The 21,718-nt window shown below is 24.1% G+C and overlaps 1 protein-coding gene across 1 annotated transcript in view; it reads left to right on the forward strand.

The window, feature by feature from the left end:
- Positions 1-259: 259 nt before the first annotated feature.
- LOC113548282 (FMRFamide receptor) overlaps positions 260-21,718 on the forward strand; it is a 90,489-nt gene continuing 69,030 nt past the window's right edge. Inside the window, exon 1 of the mRNA XM_026949083.1 lies at positions 260-324. The gene's annotated coding sequence lies outside the window, so the exon portion shown is untranslated. The remainder of the gene's footprint in view (positions 325-21,718) is intronic.

Consider the following 21,718-nt stretch of genomic DNA (forward strand, 5'->3'; position numbering starts at 1 on the left):
ATTGTTTACAAATATTAAATTATAAATACTTTGAAATAAATTTAAAATACTGCATTTTAAAATAATCAATTCTAGATTAATTCTTTTAAACAGATAATTAAATGGTTCATTACATTTTAAATTATCACAAAATGTTCAAATGATTAAAACAAGTGTCTAATTCCATTAGCATAATATGTTTGTCATAATAATTGATATTTATTTATTATATGCAATCAAGTTTATTAATCACTATTCCTTTTCATTTTTTTTGTTTTAGTTTCAAAAATATCATGCTGAATAAATAGCTCTAACAAATCGAATTCACCAAATTGTTAATAACAGGTTTGTGTATTATATTTATGTAATATTGTGTGAGTCATATTATTGTACCTTAAACATAATTTTCAAAATCCCGTGTCGTTAAACTAAACAATGACTGTCATTTGTTTGATTTTTTGATAAATATTAATGTATTCAATTTATTTTGTTTACAAATTCATTAAAATATAGAATTCACAATATACCATAAGGGAATATACGTTAGGAACTAAAATGTATATGAAATTGATAGCACGATAAATGAAGAAATTCTATTGAAACAATTTCAGGTATAATTTGGTTGGGAATAGTTATTTAGAATTAAATATTAAGGATATAGCTTTATAATTTTCTTTCGCGATAAGTAGCGGATAATCCAAAACAGTATTGCAGTATTGATTAATAATGAATTAGAGTGGTTTTGAGTGTATGCGTACTAAGTAATATACTTAGTAAGACTTTGTAATTTGTATAGCTACCTAATAGTGTAGAGTCAATGTGAATAGAGTTTGAATATTTATGTCGTTGTAAAGCGTTCTATGGTTGACACTCTAAAAGGTTTTAATTATAAGCCAAAAATGTATTGATTAGAAATATTTAAATAAAGTTCAATAAATATTTAATATTTTAACTGAACCCAAAATTTGATGCAATACACAGCTCAATTTAGTTGTATATTATCAATAATAATTTTGGTTTTAAGTGAAATTTTTGAACACATGAATTTACTTAATTTTCTGAGTTTTTAATTAAAATTATATGTATATATTTTTTTTTTTTTTTGATACAATTTGTTTCATATTTGTACAAAACAACATCTAAGATAAATAAAATAGTGTTATTTAAGTTATAAAATAATAAAAAAATATAATATTCCAGTTCTAAAACAAACAATTTCTTTTGAAGAGATTTATTTACCATAATAATCTATTTTAAATACTATTAAAATATGTAAAGTACATAATACGAGTATAAAGTATAAAGCAGTGGTGGATTCAAGGGGGAGACTCGAAGGTCCTGGGCCCATCTTTGACAGTTATATAATGTATTTAAGGCCTAAAATCAAATCCTAAATATTGTGCTTACAAAATTATATGTATTGAATATAATAATATGATAAATGTTGAACTCCCCTCCTAAAATAAAATCCTAAATGCGCACTGGTATTTAGGTGACAACGTCTATGTTTGTTTGAATTTTATTTAATGTTTATATTACATATTATAATGGATTATAGTTATGTTATATTGCATTTTAAGCTAACATTTTAGTTAGGACTAAATTGTTAGGTTATAGGTTGAACATTACAATAAATAAGCATAATATATATATTTTGGTACATGACATCGAATTATCTAACATTATCGGTATAATGTCAATAATCTATTTTTTTTTTAACCAAGCTTATTAATATGTAATTACAAAATTATAACACAACATTACTGGACTAGATTAATTAGCTCACTATAACTTGTAAGTTGTCATAATAATAAATTAAAATCATTTTGAAAAATTGGCTTACACAAAAGGTCAACGTTATCGTAAATACTAATCAGTGTACTCTCGTCGAAATACCATTGAACTTGTAATTATGCGGAGAAACAACAGCTTACTACTGTAAATTGGTGGTTTTTATCTCAAAAACCATTTTTTAGTTTAGCTGTACACTATTCATAAAAGCCGTTCACAAAATTAAGGGAATATATTTTACCTCTTTTATGACTATACTCGTTAATATTAATCAATTATAATGCACCTTGGTTGTTACTATCCACACTCGTTTAATGTAATGTGAATGTGGTTGTAGTTCCTATTTCTATAAAACTGGGAACGGTTTTCTCATAAAGTATTACATAGATACTTTATCGTACTTGCATAGATAGAAATGATAACACGTGGATGAGATGAAAAGTCATTGGTAATAATATTTACCAAATGTCTTTACAACTAACGAGTATCAGAACAGAACATTTATGGCACTTAAAATTGGATATTATTACTAAAATACTTATAATCGCATAAATCAATTATGGTAATACAATGCTAATATTATATTTCAGTGGATATTTTTTTTAATAATATATTTAAAAATTAAGATAGTTAAATTGTCTACATATTCGTTGGTATAGAAATTTAAAAAACAATTGCTAAAATATATCGCAATAATTACTCGTACGCACGTCCTCAAAATCTATGTATAAATTTGTTTAATGCTTTTATTATTTACTCGTTACAATATACCTAGGTTTATTCCGTGATAAATTTCCAGAATTCTATATATATAAGAAAGATAAAAATATATATTGTAGTTTAAGTACGTAGTATACTATTAAGATGTTTTTTTTTTATAAAATCACGGGTATACCGTGTATACTCACAAGTCTCAATGAATTAGCGAAAAAAATAGTTATTGTTTCTGTTGTAAGCGATTACATTTTTTTATCGAAAATCAAATTGTAAATGTAATTTAAATAAATTTAAAGGAGGTACATAAATTATTTTCCGCTGGAAAAATATTTGCACTATAATGGCATATGTTGTTTTTATTCGAATAGATTCGTTTTATATTTAACTGACAATACCGATAATAATAATTTTAAAATATAATATATATTCAATGTTATGCTGACAACGTTGAATTGAAAAGACTAAATCTATTTTTATCACGAAATTATTATTATTTTGTAAATGACGTCATATGATGATACACGGAAATCTTTTTTTAATATCCTAAAGTTATCAATTGAAATTATTAAATTGTGCTGAGTAAACCTTTAACAAATTTGATGATAACATCATTGAGTTTATTGTTTATTATATACTGCATTGTAAGAAAATAGTTTAGAAGTTTGAAACATAATATTTGAACCAAAAGGAAAAAATTGAAAATCAAATGAATATATTTCAGTGTAATTGGCTCGTTAATTTTCTATGACGACACATTCATATATCATTTTGAACATGCGATTAATTTAACATAACTAAGTGCTTATTATAAATAAAATAAATTGCCCTTGTGTATTTAGTTTTTTTTTTTTTTAAATATAAAATTAAGTATCAATGTAATTTGGTTAACTTTAGAGTAAATAATATTTGTTGTCAAATATATTGTATTAAAAACAAAAAAATAAATTTCAATAAAAACAAAAAGTGTGTTTCATAATGAATTTTTAGTTCAGATGGATTTTACTTAACAATACATTCTGGAAATGTAACTTGCACATTTATATTTATTTAAAAATGCCATAGTTTAAATCATCTGGACTATCAACAAAATATAGTTCCAAATATTAATTTAAAATAATTTCCATACAAATACCTTGAAATATACATTGCATGATATATCGGCTAAGAATATCATGCTGTTGTAGGCACGGCCGTATTACATAATGTTTAAGTTCAATATATTTTTATAAATGAATATAAAATACTTTTTTTAAAGCGTTTAAAACACATTAAACCATCATAATGAAAAAAAAAAATAATAAACTGTATACAAATAAAAAATAAATATATGTATTGGTAGGTTCAATTTTTAAATGTAAATTTGACAATATAATTTTTTTTTATGCTCCAACTTAAATTTGAAAAACAGCTGCTGAACGCTGAACATTTAAGTACATATATATTATATGATTCTTAAATAATCTTATTAAAAAAAAAATAATAATAAATAAACAAAATATCCAAAGGAAAATTATTTACTAACAATATTTGAAATTTATATTTGTGAATGTTTCATTCTTAGAGTTATTAAAAAAACTAATATGTATGTAGATTATACTAGATTTAACTAAAAAAACAAAATGTATAAGTTAGTTTTTAAATAATCATTTTTTAACTCATCGGATACATTTTTACGGAACAAACTTTATTTTGAGCTAAGTCATATTATTTTATTCTAACAGAAGTCGAAGTTTTTATTACCAATAATATATAAAATAAAGGACTGCTTGATCAAAATACATATATGTACAGTTTTTTTGTCATTAATACTTCAGTGTTTATTTAAATTTGATTGAGGTTTGTCTGACAGAACGTCGGCATTACCGTCGTGTAGTAGTAACATTTTTTTTTTTTTAATTACTGAAATTATTTTATAACTTTATTTTTATTTTTATTTAATTGAAAATGTCTGCTCATATTAAATAAAAATATTCCAAATATGTTTGATCACAAATCATATATTTTTGTCTTATTTACACAATTTACATGTACCTAGTCAATATAATAATCATACTTATCTGATTTTACATGACTTAATTTAAAAAAACATAATTAATACAATCGGAAAACAAAAATATTTATCCACAAAAAAAAAATGAATTGGGTCATTTTAAATATGATACAATAAAATTACATTATATACATGTTTTATAAAATGGAAAAGTATGAGAAACAGCTCTGATGTATAGTAGGTACCTCATCATTCAGGAAGCACTTAAGTGAATATGTTAAATTGTAATTCAATGATGAATTATCACATACGAAAAAAGATTGTGAGTGAAGACAATCTGTCAGCCTATATTACTATACAAATAATTTATGCTCTATTTATATTTTAATAATGGACATTTATTTTATAACTAGTAATATGGTACCTAAGTTGAATTAGTTTTTGTTGAGAAAATAGTATTTATTATATAATATATATATTTATATCATGTATCATTGTATGAACAATCGAGATAATACCTACTGATAACATATTGTAACTGTAAAAATAAATGTGTAGTATAATTGATGAATAAAAATAGGTAATAAGTAGAGAAAAGATTTTATTGTAAATACATATTTTTACTGGAAAAAGATATTTTAAATTTGATAAAAAATGTGTACGGTTTAGATTATCCTGATTGAAATAGACCCAAATTAATTTTACATATTTGGTAAATAAGTATATATTTTAGCAATTTTTAATTTTTTCATTGCCAACGTTTAACATTATTTGCTTCGTCTAAAACAACAAAATGTGTTATTTTTGACAGAGATATTTTAATAGGAAAAATTCAACAAGGATCTCTGGGAATTGAATACACTCCTTCTGATATAGTGAATACGAATTATGCCCCTATCACATCTGTTGATGTGAAACGGTCTTTTCCGACCGCAGTATTCTCCGACTAAACCATCGTAATTTTTTATTTACAAACTTACAGCAATATGTTGTTTCTCATTGCTTTGTTTCGGAATAATATTCATAATTTCATATACCTACAGCATTTACATTACTTTTATTTAATATTTATTATAATAAAATATTTATTTTTTTGTAATTTTCAATATTAATACATTTTTTCAATATTTAAATATTTTGGATTTTTATTCCATATTTTAAGAAAAATTGATACATATATAATACGTACATAATAATATATCGATTTTTTTTATTACAATAAAATCCGTTCCCTAGTAATAAGTAATATCAATAGGTAATAGTAAATAGGTAACAGCTTGAAACTATTGGTCTAAATATTTAGGAAAATTAATTGTGAAAAATTGTTTTGTATATAGTAAATAATAACATATTGGATAGGCATTAACAAAAAAATTCAAGTTCCTAAGAATAATATTTTTTAAATTATAACAAAATAATAAATATTGTTATTTTTCGTATAAATGTATTAATATGTGTAATATATGTATTTTGATATTTTTTTTTCTGAAATTTAAATTGATTAGAAACTTGTGTTAAAAGGTCAACATTTTTTTTCAAAAGCACATTTAACATCACAAATTGAAAAAAAAAAACTCAAAAAAGAACTTAAAATATTTTTAAATACTATCTAAAAACCAAAATATTTTTAAAAAAATATAGTAGGTATATCTTTAAATAAATATTTTAAGTTTTTAAGGATATTTGTGATTTGTTAATTTTGGCCATCAAAAATTACCAAGTTCCTACCTTTTAACAGAAACCATCATCAAATATTAAAAATAAAGCATTATTTCTACTATAATTCATGTACTACACATATGACATGCCAATAAAAACTCACATCATTATAGAATCAATATATTTATCCTTCCGCTCAGAATCTGAAATAAATTTGTAGTTAAGCATAATGAAATAATGTATTGATTAACTGTTAAATCAAAATCAATTGTATATCTATTTAAACCTCACAATGAAAGTGAATATAAAGTTAAAAATAATACACATTATTTTTTAAGTTGAAATATATTATGAATACATAAAATTATAACTAGTAATTTTATATGCATTCTAAGTACACGATTTTTCATACATATTAACTCTAATAATATAACGAATAAGTTCTGAAGTCCATTCCATAGAATTCATTTTTGTTCAAAATATTCAATATCGGCTATTATATAAAATAATGGCGTATTTATTTTTAATTTAGCCAATAGCTATAAACCACCTATATTATACTCTGTCTCATAAAAATCCAATTATCAATTATTTAAATTGTTAATACTACCTACAAAATAAAAAAAAATGTATAAAGTTGTTAGGGAATAAAAGCTAAATGCAGAAAAAAAATATTCAACCATTTCACGAATGCAAAAGCAAGTAAAAAATGTATTAATATACTTAATATATTTATTATTTTATGTTTTAATATTTAATATTTTAATTTATTAATAAAAGGTTAAAAATATTATATATATTTATATAGTCAGTCATAAATATGTATAATATAAATATATATATATATATATATATATACATATTGATTATAAATGTAATAAATTGTTCAATCGTCTGTAGAAGCATTAATAATGCAATGATTTATATATCTTTTACTATTTAATAGAATACTACAGCTGTCTCTGTACATGCGTAATATAGAAAATCTACATATCAGATTTTTATTCTACAATTAATTCTTAGTTAATATTAGAGAACTTATTTTATTTTTTATTTTTTAATAGAAAGAAGAAGAAATAGAAAAATTAAATAACTGTTATCGTGTGATGAGTTTATTTTTATTTTAAAAATGTATTATAAGTATTAGTAATTAGTTTTTTTTTCAAATTCATATTATTTATATTGAAATAATTCTAAAAATAAAACTTTTAATTATTTATTTTGTATTTAAAATATGATTTCCAACTAGAAATATATCTATGATATCAGTGCGAGGCAACGTTTGTTAATTTAATAAATAAATTATTACATGATCTTTAAAAGCTAGAACACTGGTGGATTATGTACAATTACTGTAGTTATAGCTAAAAATGTCTCGGTTTCATTTATAAAATAATAAATTGTGTCACCTCAACTTACAATATAGTTCCATACAGGTACATAAAAGATAAAACTTTATCTATTATCTACTCATAAGTATTGACGATGTGTTAACACCGAATATTTATTAAAGTATAAAATAATCTAACATTGTAATATTCCAATAATGGTATTATACTATTATACCATTTTAAATGTATTAGGAACATAATACACTTGTTAGACGCTTAATATTTATATAATCTTAATATACACTAAAATAGTAAATAATTATTTTATACCATTCTACGGACCGGAACGTTAGACATAACTAATGTATTAAGAATGATAATATAATATTATAGTTATAACTTTATAATACAATGTTCCTGATTGCAACAATTAGTTCAAGCTACCGTTCTTTTTATAGAAAAATAACTTACTACTAGCAATATAAAAATATATTTTATAAGATATCTTTAAAATTATAGGCCGATGAACGGTCTTTGCACAGGATGGATTGTTTTTCGTATGCATTGGTTTACCGTTGAATTCGAATCAACAGATCTATTACCGTGACGACTGACGATATATTATATTCAAACCCATGATATAGAAAAGCTACTTTTCTTAAAAGATTTTGCTAATTTAATTTATAAGTTTAAAGGTAAATAATATTAAATTACAAGGTTTTAATTTGAACATAATCTGTATAAATTTACTTAAATTGATATTTTATTAAATGTAGGTACATATTATACCATTTTGTTTACGAATAAATCTTTTAGGAGCATAACTTCTTGTTTTAATATTTACTTAGTTACTTAAAATCTAAAAAAATTAAGTAAGTACGAGTATTATAATGGAGTTATAAAATATTCATTTTATTCGATAAACTTAGTAAATTATAAAGACTGTATATATATATATATATATATATATATTTATATAATTTAGACTTAATCCGAAGAGATATGAAGTATTAGCTTATTTTTAGAGTACTAAAACGATTCAGGTAAACATAATTTAACATTTTAATCGAATTCTTCTGACCAGATGAAAATAAAAATAAATATAATATAATATATATAAATAATAATATAATAATAATAATAATAATATAATAAATATATTTATTTAAATCGAATTAAAAAAAAAAAAATAATTATAAATATAATAGAAAGAACTTTTAAATAGGCATCAAATATTATATACAGTGTGTTCACGCTTAGAGGTAACCACTAAATATTTCAGTTGGATAATCTTGTATTTAAATGGGGGTTTCGCTGAATAAAAGAGAGCATTTAAATACACATTTTCTTTTAAATTTCAAATTTGTAACCTTTTTGATACGTGCATCCGCTGATACAACTTATTTTGTTTTAAATAGCAAGACCAACTTTTTGTTTACAGGTTCGGATAGTGCTAGGAAAAGTTATACAGAGTGTGTTGAATTTTTATTATTTACGAACAATCTTTTTGTGAAGAAATTTTAAGTATGTTAAACTTACACTCAAAAATCAAAATAATATTTTCGATAATTTTAAATATCTGGTTTTAGTTAGATAAGAGTATAGACATAAAATGTATACACTTATTTGTTTTTGTACTGTTATCTTTTTCTATTCATTATAGATATCTATATTCAAAATAAGAGGGCAATGATCATAATTATAAAAATGTACACACTATGATTTTAAATGTCGAAGATTTTTAAAATTGTTTTGCTTCAATTTTTTTCTATGTGCAAGTTTACACTGCAAAATGTACCGTGTGTGAAATAAAAGACTCTTAGTGATAGTTATTTCCTAAATATTGTTAACTGATAAATAACGTGCTGTTTTCAATATAAAAACGTAATATATATATATATGCCCTCTGAGTGCATATCAATCTTGATTAATAATCGATTAACTCTGAACAATAATGAAATTTTGGTTGAATTATTTTACACAGGGCACTGAGAGAAAATATAATAATACGACATGTGTTTGTGTATGTGAGAGAGAGAGAGGAAATGAGATTCAAAATAAATTATTTTCAAACCCGGCTGTTTCCACGTGGATTAAATATATTTTATTGAAATAATGTTTGTAAACAAATTGCCTGCCAACTGCAATGTCCAAGCAAAGGGTACCGGACCCAATGATGCATGAGATGCGAATTAAAGTGCAATTATTATAATAGTGATGATTGTTATCATACTTTTTCATGGAAATTAAGCCGCGTTTGAAAGATTAAAGATTATTTACGTGTATTTTTTTTTTTTTGAGATTGCAGATGAACTAAAAACAACTAAACTTTTTGTATGATCTTCTTGCGGCTGTTATTCTAATTATAAGTTACTATATTATATACCGAAAATAATACGAATGTTTTATATATAGAAAAAAAAAAAATTAATATTAGATATTTGTTTAAAGCCAAATTTGAAGTCTCCGTCTTACAAATGTATAACATACAAATTATCTATCCAACATACAATGACTCATATCAATTTACGTTAATTGTTATACTAGAATGAAATTTAATTCTCCTGTAACCTCTATCAAACATTCAAATCTATTATCCAAAAATGTTGTAACCTTAAACAAAAATAAATATAATAATTTAGATAGCAAACTGCGTGTATACTTTGTTAAGAAAAAATGTTTGCCAAAAGCCATATGCTAGTGAGGGGCAAAAACGGCAGTGAAAATCAATATTTTTAAGATTATATAAGTTTTATCGATTATTACAGCTATATATCGATGTCTATTATCATAAATATAATATATTACACTATAGATATCGGTAAAGCATACTATCGTTTTTTTCTCTACCTGCTAATAGTGGCCAACTTCAAAGATAACAGAGTTTGCTATCTAGTTAATATATAATATATACGAGTCTTTAAGTTTGATATTCACAGTAATATTAAAACGAAAACTAACGAAACGTAAGACGATGATAACAAATACGGGTGTTGAGACTTCGCCTTTACGCCTCACCCACATATGTTATACCCGTCGTACAGGGGCGGAACGTAGTAAAATTACGCACAGCAATTCTCATTTAGGTACATTAGTTTAAATACTTGAGTGTATTAATTTATTGTCAAACTTAAATGTTAGCAGCATATTCTGTGGTTTGTCGAATGTGTTGTTTTTTTTTTTTTTTTGATATTTAATTTTTAGAGTGAGTTATGAGTATTTTAAAATTAATTATAAAATTGTACACGCTTACAACTCACTTCAGAATTAAAATATTGAAATTACATTTCTAACAAACTACAGGAGTATTGAATAATGTTTTGTTACCTTTAAGTTAAATAATAAATAAATTTACTCTAATATTAAAGCTAACGAAGCTCTATAATAAATAAGAACGGCTGAACGTAAATTTGCTACGTTACGCTACGTGACAACAAATACGGGTGAGACATCTTCTTAAGGGCGCTATAAATGGACCAATTCATGCATGAAACCCCTATTTTTATTTTAAAATACTGATTAGTCTTATTACGCGATAAAGATTTTGAAAAAAAAAACTTGGCTTCCTTTTCTTGTATTCTTCAGATCCTATGAACGAAATTTAAATAAATTAGGACATGGAGTATATATTATACGATGACAAAAACATAAACATTTTGAATAGTTTATTATTTGTTTAACTGTGAATTACCAACACTTTTTCGTATAAAAAAAAAGAAATGAAAAAAATTCTTGTAAGATACTAAGTAAATATATTAAATTATCATTCGTAATATCAGGTCGATCAGTATAATTGAATTAAAATACATCAATTTAGCATTGAATCAATATACGATTAAACAAGTGCAAAAGTGTCACCACATAATTTAACGATATCTACAAACATACTAAATTAAATCAGCCAAGAAAAATCATGACAAATATCGGTTATCCCAACTTTTCAGGAGGAATAAAAACCCGTTTCTTTGCTAGAAATTTTAAATTTTATTATCCCCCTCTGAACAATTATGAACTCTAAAACGTAAACTACGACTTTATGAAAAGTTGTTTTTACTTAACTTTAAAGACGTAGTATACTATTCACACTAAAGATAACCCATGATTCTATCTACGTTTAGCCCTTCTTTAGGTCATGATATTCTTACTAATTATTACAATATACAGTGGACGCCGTTTATAAAACTCGCTTTGGGACCAGCACACAGTGAGTCTCATAAGCGAATGAATTTTATAGGCAAAGTGGGAAAAGGAAACAACAATTTTAATTACATATATTTTACTGAATATTGTTTTACTTCAAATTTTACTTTTATTTTAATCTACCTACATAAACATACATTTTAATAAATATTACATATTATTTATTGATGAATAAATTTTAAAAAAATATGATTAAAAATTAAAATTATATTATTATTAAAATTATTACATACATTTACAAAACATCATTACTACTTCGATAAAGTATTTATAACACCCAAAGAAAAGTGGTGTCACCATCACCAAAAATAATGAAAAAATTGCAAATTTCACTTATTTAATATACATAATGACATACTTAAAGTACGTATTTTTAGTAATCATAAAGTAATGCAAATTACAATTTTAATAAGGTGAACAATGGCACAGATTACATAAAGCCTTTTGTTAAGTTTTATGAGACAAAAATTACAATCTTTAAAAATGGCACAAATTACTAAAATTAATTTTTAGATGTGACGCAAATGATATGTATATATAATATATATGTTTTTTATGTTTTTTTTTTTGGTTGTTTTTGGTGCAAGTTACATACGCTCAACATTTAGACTATTTATTTGAGTGTAAAGATAAAATAAGATAAATCTCTTGATTTTTAAATATTAAATTGTTTTACCATGTTACAGCTAAAATAATTTTATTAATTTCTGCTTCAAAGAAATGTAATGATAAAAAATAAAATATCCTACAAAATTAACTTTTTATTATATTGGTGGTAACTCAATTAAAAAAAACAAATGCTTATAATTTACAATTAGACATCAAGTTTACATCAAGTTAAATAGCACACAAAAACATTTATATTGCATCACTTAAATTCTGAATACAAAAAAAGGAAGAAAAAAATGGTCGAAGTTAAATTCATCCCAAAATATAATTAGCGCTCGTTAATTTTTTTTTTAAATTGTTCTCATGGTATTAATTATTTAAACAAATATGAATTTATATTAAAAGTTTTGTAACACTGCATTATTCATCCATGGTTTAGAATAATTTAGTTATCAATTATCAGTGTGTTTCACGTTTCAAATTGAATTAATTATGTGTTCATTCATCAATGCCACTAATATATTGATCAAATATTGACCACATAGTTCGTTAAAATCTGACCCAAACGATCTAATGAAATGGGTTTTGATTTATGGGTTACTAATTTATTATTATTGGAAACTTATACTATAAAATTTATTTTTATTTATAACTTGGATTTTCTACTTTTCATATTTTTTACCAGATACTTATTAAAATAAAAATAAATAAATTTAAACACATTATAATGCATATCTTAGTATTTCATAATAATATAAATATACTAAATCAACAAAACTATAAAACATTTTTAGTATTAAGATAGTCAAATATTCTTTTATTTAAGTTAGAATTATGTATTGTCCATATAAAAATAGTAACAGTCGATATGTTAAATTTAAGATTATGATTATTTGAGCAGTTATAACTCACTAACGGTTAAATGAAAAATAACGATTTTAACGTTTAAATTCATTAAAATAGCCCTACTTTTTTATGACACTTTAAATATAGGTTACCTTTTGAAAATCAAAAGGTGATAGTGGTTTCAATATTAAATAACAATTTCATACAGTTTGAGAAAATCATGATATAAAATATTTTGAGTCAATACTTAACGAAGTGATGAGTGTATATAAATTATAAAAGAACCATCCTGTATATATATATATATATATATTATTTTAAATATTATCCACTCAAAACTTACTAGTTACTGTACAATAGAGCGGAAGACACTTGCACTCTTTATATATAAATATATAATAACAATTTATTAAGTTATTTATTTTGTAAGCATTGTACAGTAAGCCAATTGAATATCTTTCGACTGTTTTTGTTAGTAGAAGGGAAGTAACGTAGAATTGTTCTTAAGTGACAACACATAGCCCTATTTTATTTTATACCATCAATTTTGTATTGATAGCAAACGTATTCATAATATGTTTTAATAAAATTATTTTCTATTGGTTACACTCACACGCAATATTAATTCAATATTAGTTTAATCAAAATGTGCGCTGTAGTACAATTCAAAGTAGGAACACTTAACCATATTTTATACTTTTATATTCAATACAATTAAATTATCAACAAGGTTTATTTTTATAAACATATAATGTATTAAAATAAATTAATAAATTAATAATAAATATGTTAATACATTTTTTTAATCATCTGAGCAGTGCAATAAATGTATCGCTATTATAATGATGTGTGTGGTTTTTTTGTCTCCATTATAACGGTAAATATTTATGAATTCTGGTTTCTGGTAACAAATTTTACCTGTAGTTTGTACTTTTTAGTGAAATTAGTAATTTTAAAAATCGTCAGGAACAGACAAATAATCAAGGAAAAAATGGGAACTTTTATGAGAAACAAGTTCCACAAAATTGATCTGTTTTATCTGGTTGTACTTCAAAAATGAATAATTAAAAATTGTAATTTTCCTAAAATGTTTTTATTATAATTTCCCATACATAATATAAATTTCAAACTATTTCAATTCATTTTAATTTTTTTTTTTTTTTATATCAATTAAAAATGTTTTATTTAGTTAAAAAGGTTTTTCTAGAATTTTTATCAATAGAAATAAAAAAAAAATAGTTTAAATTCACAAAAATAATTTATTAGCTTATTTAGTTATAATTTTAATGTATTTTCTAGTGAAGGTCATTTGTTCTTCATACGTATTTTATACTGAAGCCAAAAATTCTAATAGAATGAATAATCACATTTTTTTATAGCTATTTTAAATTCAAATTCGAACGAAATTATATGTTTAAACATAGAATAACGATTTTAGAACTTATATCAGATTTTAATATGTTATTTTAATTCAAGAATATTGTTCACGCGGTCTTAGAACTTTTCATTTATCACTTTATTGTTATTAACTACACATAATAGAATTTTCCAAAATATTTAGATTAATTTTATTTTACAAACGACAAACTTATTCACGCCGTTGGTAAATGTATTAACTTATAAGTAATAAATGATGATAACATTAATACATGATATTATCATGTCATAGCTAGATACTCAAACACGGTTTTCGTCTTTAATCTTATTTATACATAAAACAACACTATACGTGAAACAACCACCGCATAACCAATTCACCATAGATAAATCGCCCAGACAAGTATCGATTTACACAATTGACTGATAGCTTGACACTCAATTATATGTTTTGACTTTATTTTTTGCATACAAAATAGTATCAGACAAACGTGACATTGCAAGATATTAGCAAGGTATCGAATTTTCATGCAGATAACTAATTTTATAGAATCCAACAAGACTACCGACTTGACGGTTTTCCGATTTACTCTCCAAAACAATTTTCATTGAAACAAGTTTCGATTTTTTTCACACCTAGCCATTTTCCACGGGTTGAAAATACCGGAATTGAGTTATATCAACAGCTAATATAATATAATCGATGTTTTTTTTGTGATCTTAGTATTGTTGTGTAAATGCGTGTGAACAAGATAACCTGATTACCATGACACCGTTTGAATAATATAAAATAGCTGTCATATTTACTCCCCGAAATCACGTGTGTGACATTTGATGGACAATAATAATAACACGTGGACATGAAATCTGTTATAATATTATGCTTGCAGACATTTAATGAGTAATTATAATACTTAACGATGTACATTTAATAATACCCATTCGCTAATATCTTTTATGGGTACTTATATCAAAGTTTTATGTAGTTTAGTATGATGTTTTTAATAACTTTAATTTTGGTTCTGAGTAAATATATTTTTGATACATTTAAATAACGATATCTAAAATCAATATATTTTATGGAAATTCGAAAGTAATTAAATAGTAAGTCTACTAAACAGATTAAATTTAAATAAATTTCGTTCCAAAGAACGATTCTATCATAATAATATGATTATTTGAAAGTTGAAAAATGTTAATTTTTTAAAATATTTTTTATATCCTACCAAGTACCTATATAATACCCATATACAATATATATACATATTATAAATACTATGTTTATTACTATGCTATGGTTATTAATTAAATAGGAACCGATATTATATTAAGTAAAAATAAATCAATTTAACATTAGGTAGTTATATTTTTAATCCAATATAATTTTTAATACCTGTGTAAGTAAACGTTAGATTGAAAAGATAGACACAATGTTTAGAAAAAAGAAGTCCCAGGCGATCACGTATCACATTCAACGCAACATAATATTATCAATGGCGCATTGAGTTAAACAGAATAGAACTACTTTGCGTTGTATTGACATTTTATTTTGGTTTTAAGCTTGGCAATACGTTTATACTATATCGTATATATTTTATCAATATTTTCGAATCTACTTCATACTTAAACAATATAATTTCAGTGATATTAAATTTAATAAATTGCATTTTTAGAAATCATAATCAACAATTAATGTATATTATATTAATATTCGTACTCTATTTAGAACAGTGTTTCCCGACCTAGGGTGTGTCTACATTACATTTCTGAGGAGGCGTAAGCTGTCATCACGTAGTAAAATTTTTATTTATTTAACTATTTTTATTTTGCAATGCAGAGGAAAAATGAAAATTTCATAACGACCAGTTATCGGGTATCGATGAAAATTACACATTTTTGTATTTTATAATTATTATCATGAATAAATAAGAATATTATATAGTTTATTCGTTAATTAAATGAAAAATATGATACATTTTTCTTCATTTTATAGGAGAAGGCAAGGGATTTTTAAAAATTTCCAATGTGGATGTATAATAGTAGATGTTGGGAACCACTAATTTGAAAGAATTAAAATTGTACTAAATAATTTATAAATATCAATAAGTAATCTAAATACAGTAATAAGTTATTACTTTAAGATGATATAAAACATTAAAAACAACGAAAAATGCAAAATAAAAGATTTATAAATGAATTGGTTGTTATACGATTTAAATTTTATTCTTAGAAAGCTACAAAAAAATGCACTTTTTATAGATTAACAGGCTTAGTATTAATAACCATTTTCGTTTTTTGTATTTTACTATTAGTAATAAAAAAGATTGAATTAATTTTTAACGAAAACATTGTATTTGAAAATATCATTATGTGTATAAAATATATATAACTTACATAAAGGTTAAATGCCCATAAACAACATTTTGAAATTATAGCAAAATAATGAAAACCGTTATTTATTGTTGAATTATGAATTTTGTCAGAAGTTGAACTTCAAATACATATAAAAAAGAAAAAATGCGCTTATGTACTTTTAATATTTTCATATAAACATTAGAATAACTTATGTGGGGTCTTGTAATAAATTTCAAGAATTTTTACTCAATAAATAATTGTTTATTTAATTTTTCCCCCTAAAAGATGACGAGTAATGGCATACAAAAAATATAAAATTAATACGTTCACACTACGTTTAGAATTTAAAAATCGGGTAACTTAGTTTGTTGTATAATAGATTTAGAGTGTGCCTATTCATTGAGATGGTCACTAAAATGGACGTGTTAAATTTGAACTCAATAACGAATCATTGCAAACGAAAAACGATTTTGATCGGAAATAGTATGCCAGCTTTTATTTCCTGAGTGTTAACGCCGCTCCGTGTCTGTACGTCTGTACATTACAAACCTTGCTGTTCATATCTATTTATCAGAAATGTAACATATTGACCAGATTTTATTCTATATGTACATATACTGTATTAGTACCTTTGGTCAATATACTATATAATGTAAATAATAATACATGAACTACAGAAAAAAAGTCAGCCAGCTCACCAGGCATTAGATAGAACGCTGTAAATGTTACACGTTTGATGTAGCTATAACCATTCCACGGGATATGCATTCCGAAGCTATATGTTTTTATAACAAGTTTTCAATTTCCATAAGATATTTAAAGTATGTACAAACTTGCTTGATCAAAAATACATTGTTATTGATTGCACAGAATCGAATGTTTATCCATGAAAAAAAACAACACGGGAATTTCGGATTATCGATAGAAACTGTGTAACTATTACAAATTAGAAACGCTATCTTGTATGCTACGAATAAGTAACCTAATTAACTTAGAAAAATAACATGTCACTAATCATAGTCACAATATACAATTAGTATGGATCACCATTGTAGAATTTTAGTTCCACTAGAAAAATAGCTTCAATAATTTGATCACAATCTATTAACCAAGAAGGAGTCACCCGAATAGAATGTTTTATAAAAAATATCTATTTATTAATATTATAAAGCTTCATATTTTGTATAATTGAAAGCATTTCGTTAAAATGTATATTAATAGATAAATTGAGACTCAATATGGTGGTATTTTTAGCGCCTTATATGTTGCTATAGAGTGTATTGGTACCATCGTTTTATATGACTAAAATCGAATAATATTTTGTTTTATATTATAGGTTACTATTGACAACAGAAATCAAATTTTAAACAAATTGATATATTACATTTGTTAGATGTCCAATTTGCATTAATATTGGATTTTAAAAATAAAATAACATTTAATTTATTCAAATTTAAAACAAAATGCTATACCTATGTACTTGCTACTATCTGTCTACTGTCTGTCTACTATCTGTATGACAGAAAACATATTCGAACGATTTTGACAAAATTGTTTTTAGATATGTCACGAAAGTTTGTAGAATAGTCTAAACCACTTTATAAAATATACTAATTGCTATGTCAAATTCACGAAATAATTTTCCATTTCGGTCAAAATTCGTTCACAGAGATGATAGATGTCAATTTCCCGTAAACTGAGGAACACGAAAACTAAGATACATCTATACATAGCACTGTATTTTATTTTATGTTTGATCATTTTTTTTTTTGTGTGAGGTCGGGTCATTTATCTTAATATATTTATATAGCTATAATTTATTTTTCTATTAGTAATATAGTATAAAATCAACAAATTTCCACCAAAAAATCAGTTTTAATATTATAATAATATTTTAAATGTTATTTTTGTAACTTAATGTATAATTATAGTCCGTGGAAAAATATAATACGTACTCCAAATAAGTTTCTAGTTTTTACGATTAAATATCGTTGAATTATAAGCAAATGATTAAAATGTTTTAAAATAATCGTTTATATATCCAATTTTATCAATTATTTAACTTTATAATAATACGTTTATATTTTATTCAAGAACTGTTTTCGATGGCAACCAGTCTTCATTGGACGGCTGTCAGACAACACTCATTTGTTACCTCTATCAAGTCAACCATAATGTACGCTTGTTGTCTAGTAATACCCCGCCCATGCGTACAAGTTAGTCGTCGACTACAGTTCTTGAATCGAATTTACTGAATATAGTATATAAAACTGTGTGCGTATATTGTATTTATTTTCGATATTTTAAGATTTCTGGATGACCAAATTGAATGGAACCTTTATAAATTTTCAAGCTGAGATATAAATAGCAGACTATTAAAATTGAAAATGTTGTAAATGTCTAATTTGAAAGTTATTGTAATTTTCATCAAAATTTAAACTTAAAACGCATAGAAAAAATTGTGAATTAATTTTCAATATTTTTTAGTTTCCGTCAGGAAAAAAAAATGAGGAACATTATATTAAATCGTAAACCTTTTAAACTTTGAAAAAAAAAACAATATTACCATACATGAATTAAAAAAAAACCATAAAAATCGAACATTTTAAAAGCACAAAATACTCATATTATGTTTAAGATTACATGACGTTTAGAAATAATGCTTATAACTATAAATATTTTATAAAATTTTTACATTTTTACGGATATTAATTTTTGAATGACAATAAAAAAATAAATCAAAATTGTTAAAAACTAATTTTGTAAAAAATTTTCTTGTTCGCCATATTATAATATATATTTTCCTCGATTATTTAGAAAACTTGGAAGAAGTACTTGGAATATTTTAATTTTGCTAAGAGACAATTCTTAAAAGCTAACTTTGTTGGTGTTATAAAAAGTGATGTTAGACTCATCAATAAAAATATTAAATACAAAAAGAAACTAAAATAACAATAATTATGGTATACCTATCATAGATATTATCAATGACCTAACTAACATGCAAAATTATTACGTTTTAATTAATTGTTTTAAATTGTTTTTACTTCAAATTGTATTTAAATGAGTTTAGCATTCTAATTTAATCTGTATATTATTTTAAATTTGAAAACACATTATCGAAATATTATATGATTATATAATTATAAATATTACCGTTACCATTTCCTATATTAAAATAAAAGGTAAATGTATTATAACACTAATGATATTAACCCGTGTTAAGTCATTTTAAAAGGTTGATGTACAAAATTTAGTCCCTCAATACAATGAATACAAAGTAATTTGATAAATATATTTTAAAATCTAGACAATTCTGCTGATAATAAAATTCTTGAAAAATATAAATTCAACACAAGTTGCACTTACACAATGGAGATCAACCAGAAAGAGAGAAATCGTTGTAGAATGAAAGTGCAGCGTGTGTGTCAGTTAACACTAAATAACGTTTCTATTATTCCACGCAGTACGGTGGGAAATAAAATACTCTACAAAAACGTTCAATAGTATTCAGTATTAACTGAAACCACATTGTGGAAGAAAAAAAAATCAACAAACAGGGTATTGCACTTCTTTTATTCCCGTGACGTATACCTAATCCTCGAAAACAAAAAAATCCTTATAAACGGGACGGTTTAGCGGTATATACGAATCTGTAAAGGTCATCTAATAAGACTGCAGACATACGTGTAACTGTGTAAGTATTTCCACCGTACTCCTGTATCTCGGTATGTAAGATGTAACAAGTATTGCCATATTACCTATATTATTATCCCCCCACGGTTGATGGGTGAAACTTGGTGCTACCGCTGAACTTCGTCATTAAACTTCACAAACGATATCCATGACTCTAATTACACACCATTACACCAATGTCCAACGCGTGTTAGCAAAATACTTTTCTACCTCATAGTCAGCGCTGAATATTGTAAGTGATACAACAGTGGATTATACTTGTATTATATCATGCACAATGGTCAATGACCAAGATGGTTAAGATGGTCGATCAATTGGCAATTTTCTTTTCTCGCTTAGACAAAGTAATAAAAAAAACAACTTACTTTTAAACAAAAACTTTGAAAAACACAATGATGTACATACAAAAATACATTGATAACGCTCTATGTAATAGTCGTTGAAAACAGTGATTAATCGCTTACAATCTTGAAATGGGTATGTAAATCTATAACTGTTGATAGTGTAGTTTAAGTTTATAATTTTGAGTTCTAAATTCAATAAGTATATTATTATGACTTTGATCTCTAATAATATCAATAAATATATCTTTTTTATTATTAATCACAATAATGTTGAGTATATTAAATCTAAGTAGGTTCCCAATTTATTTTTATTATCTATTATCAATGTAATGTTGTATTATAAAAATAAAATTAAAATATTGTTCAAAATGCTAGCAGCACAATATAATATATATTCACACTATATTAATATATTTTTGCTGTTTATTAAAGGCTAATAAATTAAATATGATTATCGGATGGATTGTCAAATAAAAAAAATTGATGTTTAATATTAAGATGTCGACTAAATGTTTTAGATAAAAATAAAGGTATAATATCCTAGGTCAAAAAAAAAAAAAAAATTGTTTTAAAAAAATTTTTCTCGCTTGTGTTGTGTGTTGTACTTATGCGATATAGAACGTTGCTTATTTGTCATTACACTCTTAAAAGTCCTCACTGAACAATCGATATCGCTGTAAAATTAGTACCTAGTAATACTCTTACAGATCCGCTGGAATACGAGAACAAGAGTGAAACAAAAACATAAACTTTTGGTAGATAGCTTTATAACTGTAACAATGGTGTTTCCATGAAAATCCGAAGAGGGCTTAAAATCCATTCAT

This window comes from Rhopalosiphum maidis, chromosome 1 (assembly GCF_003676215.2).
Source record: "Rhopalosiphum maidis isolate BTI-1 chromosome 1, ASM367621v3, whole genome shotgun sequence".
Taxonomy (NCBI): domain Eukaryota; kingdom Metazoa; phylum Arthropoda; class Insecta; order Hemiptera; family Aphididae; genus Rhopalosiphum; species Rhopalosiphum maidis.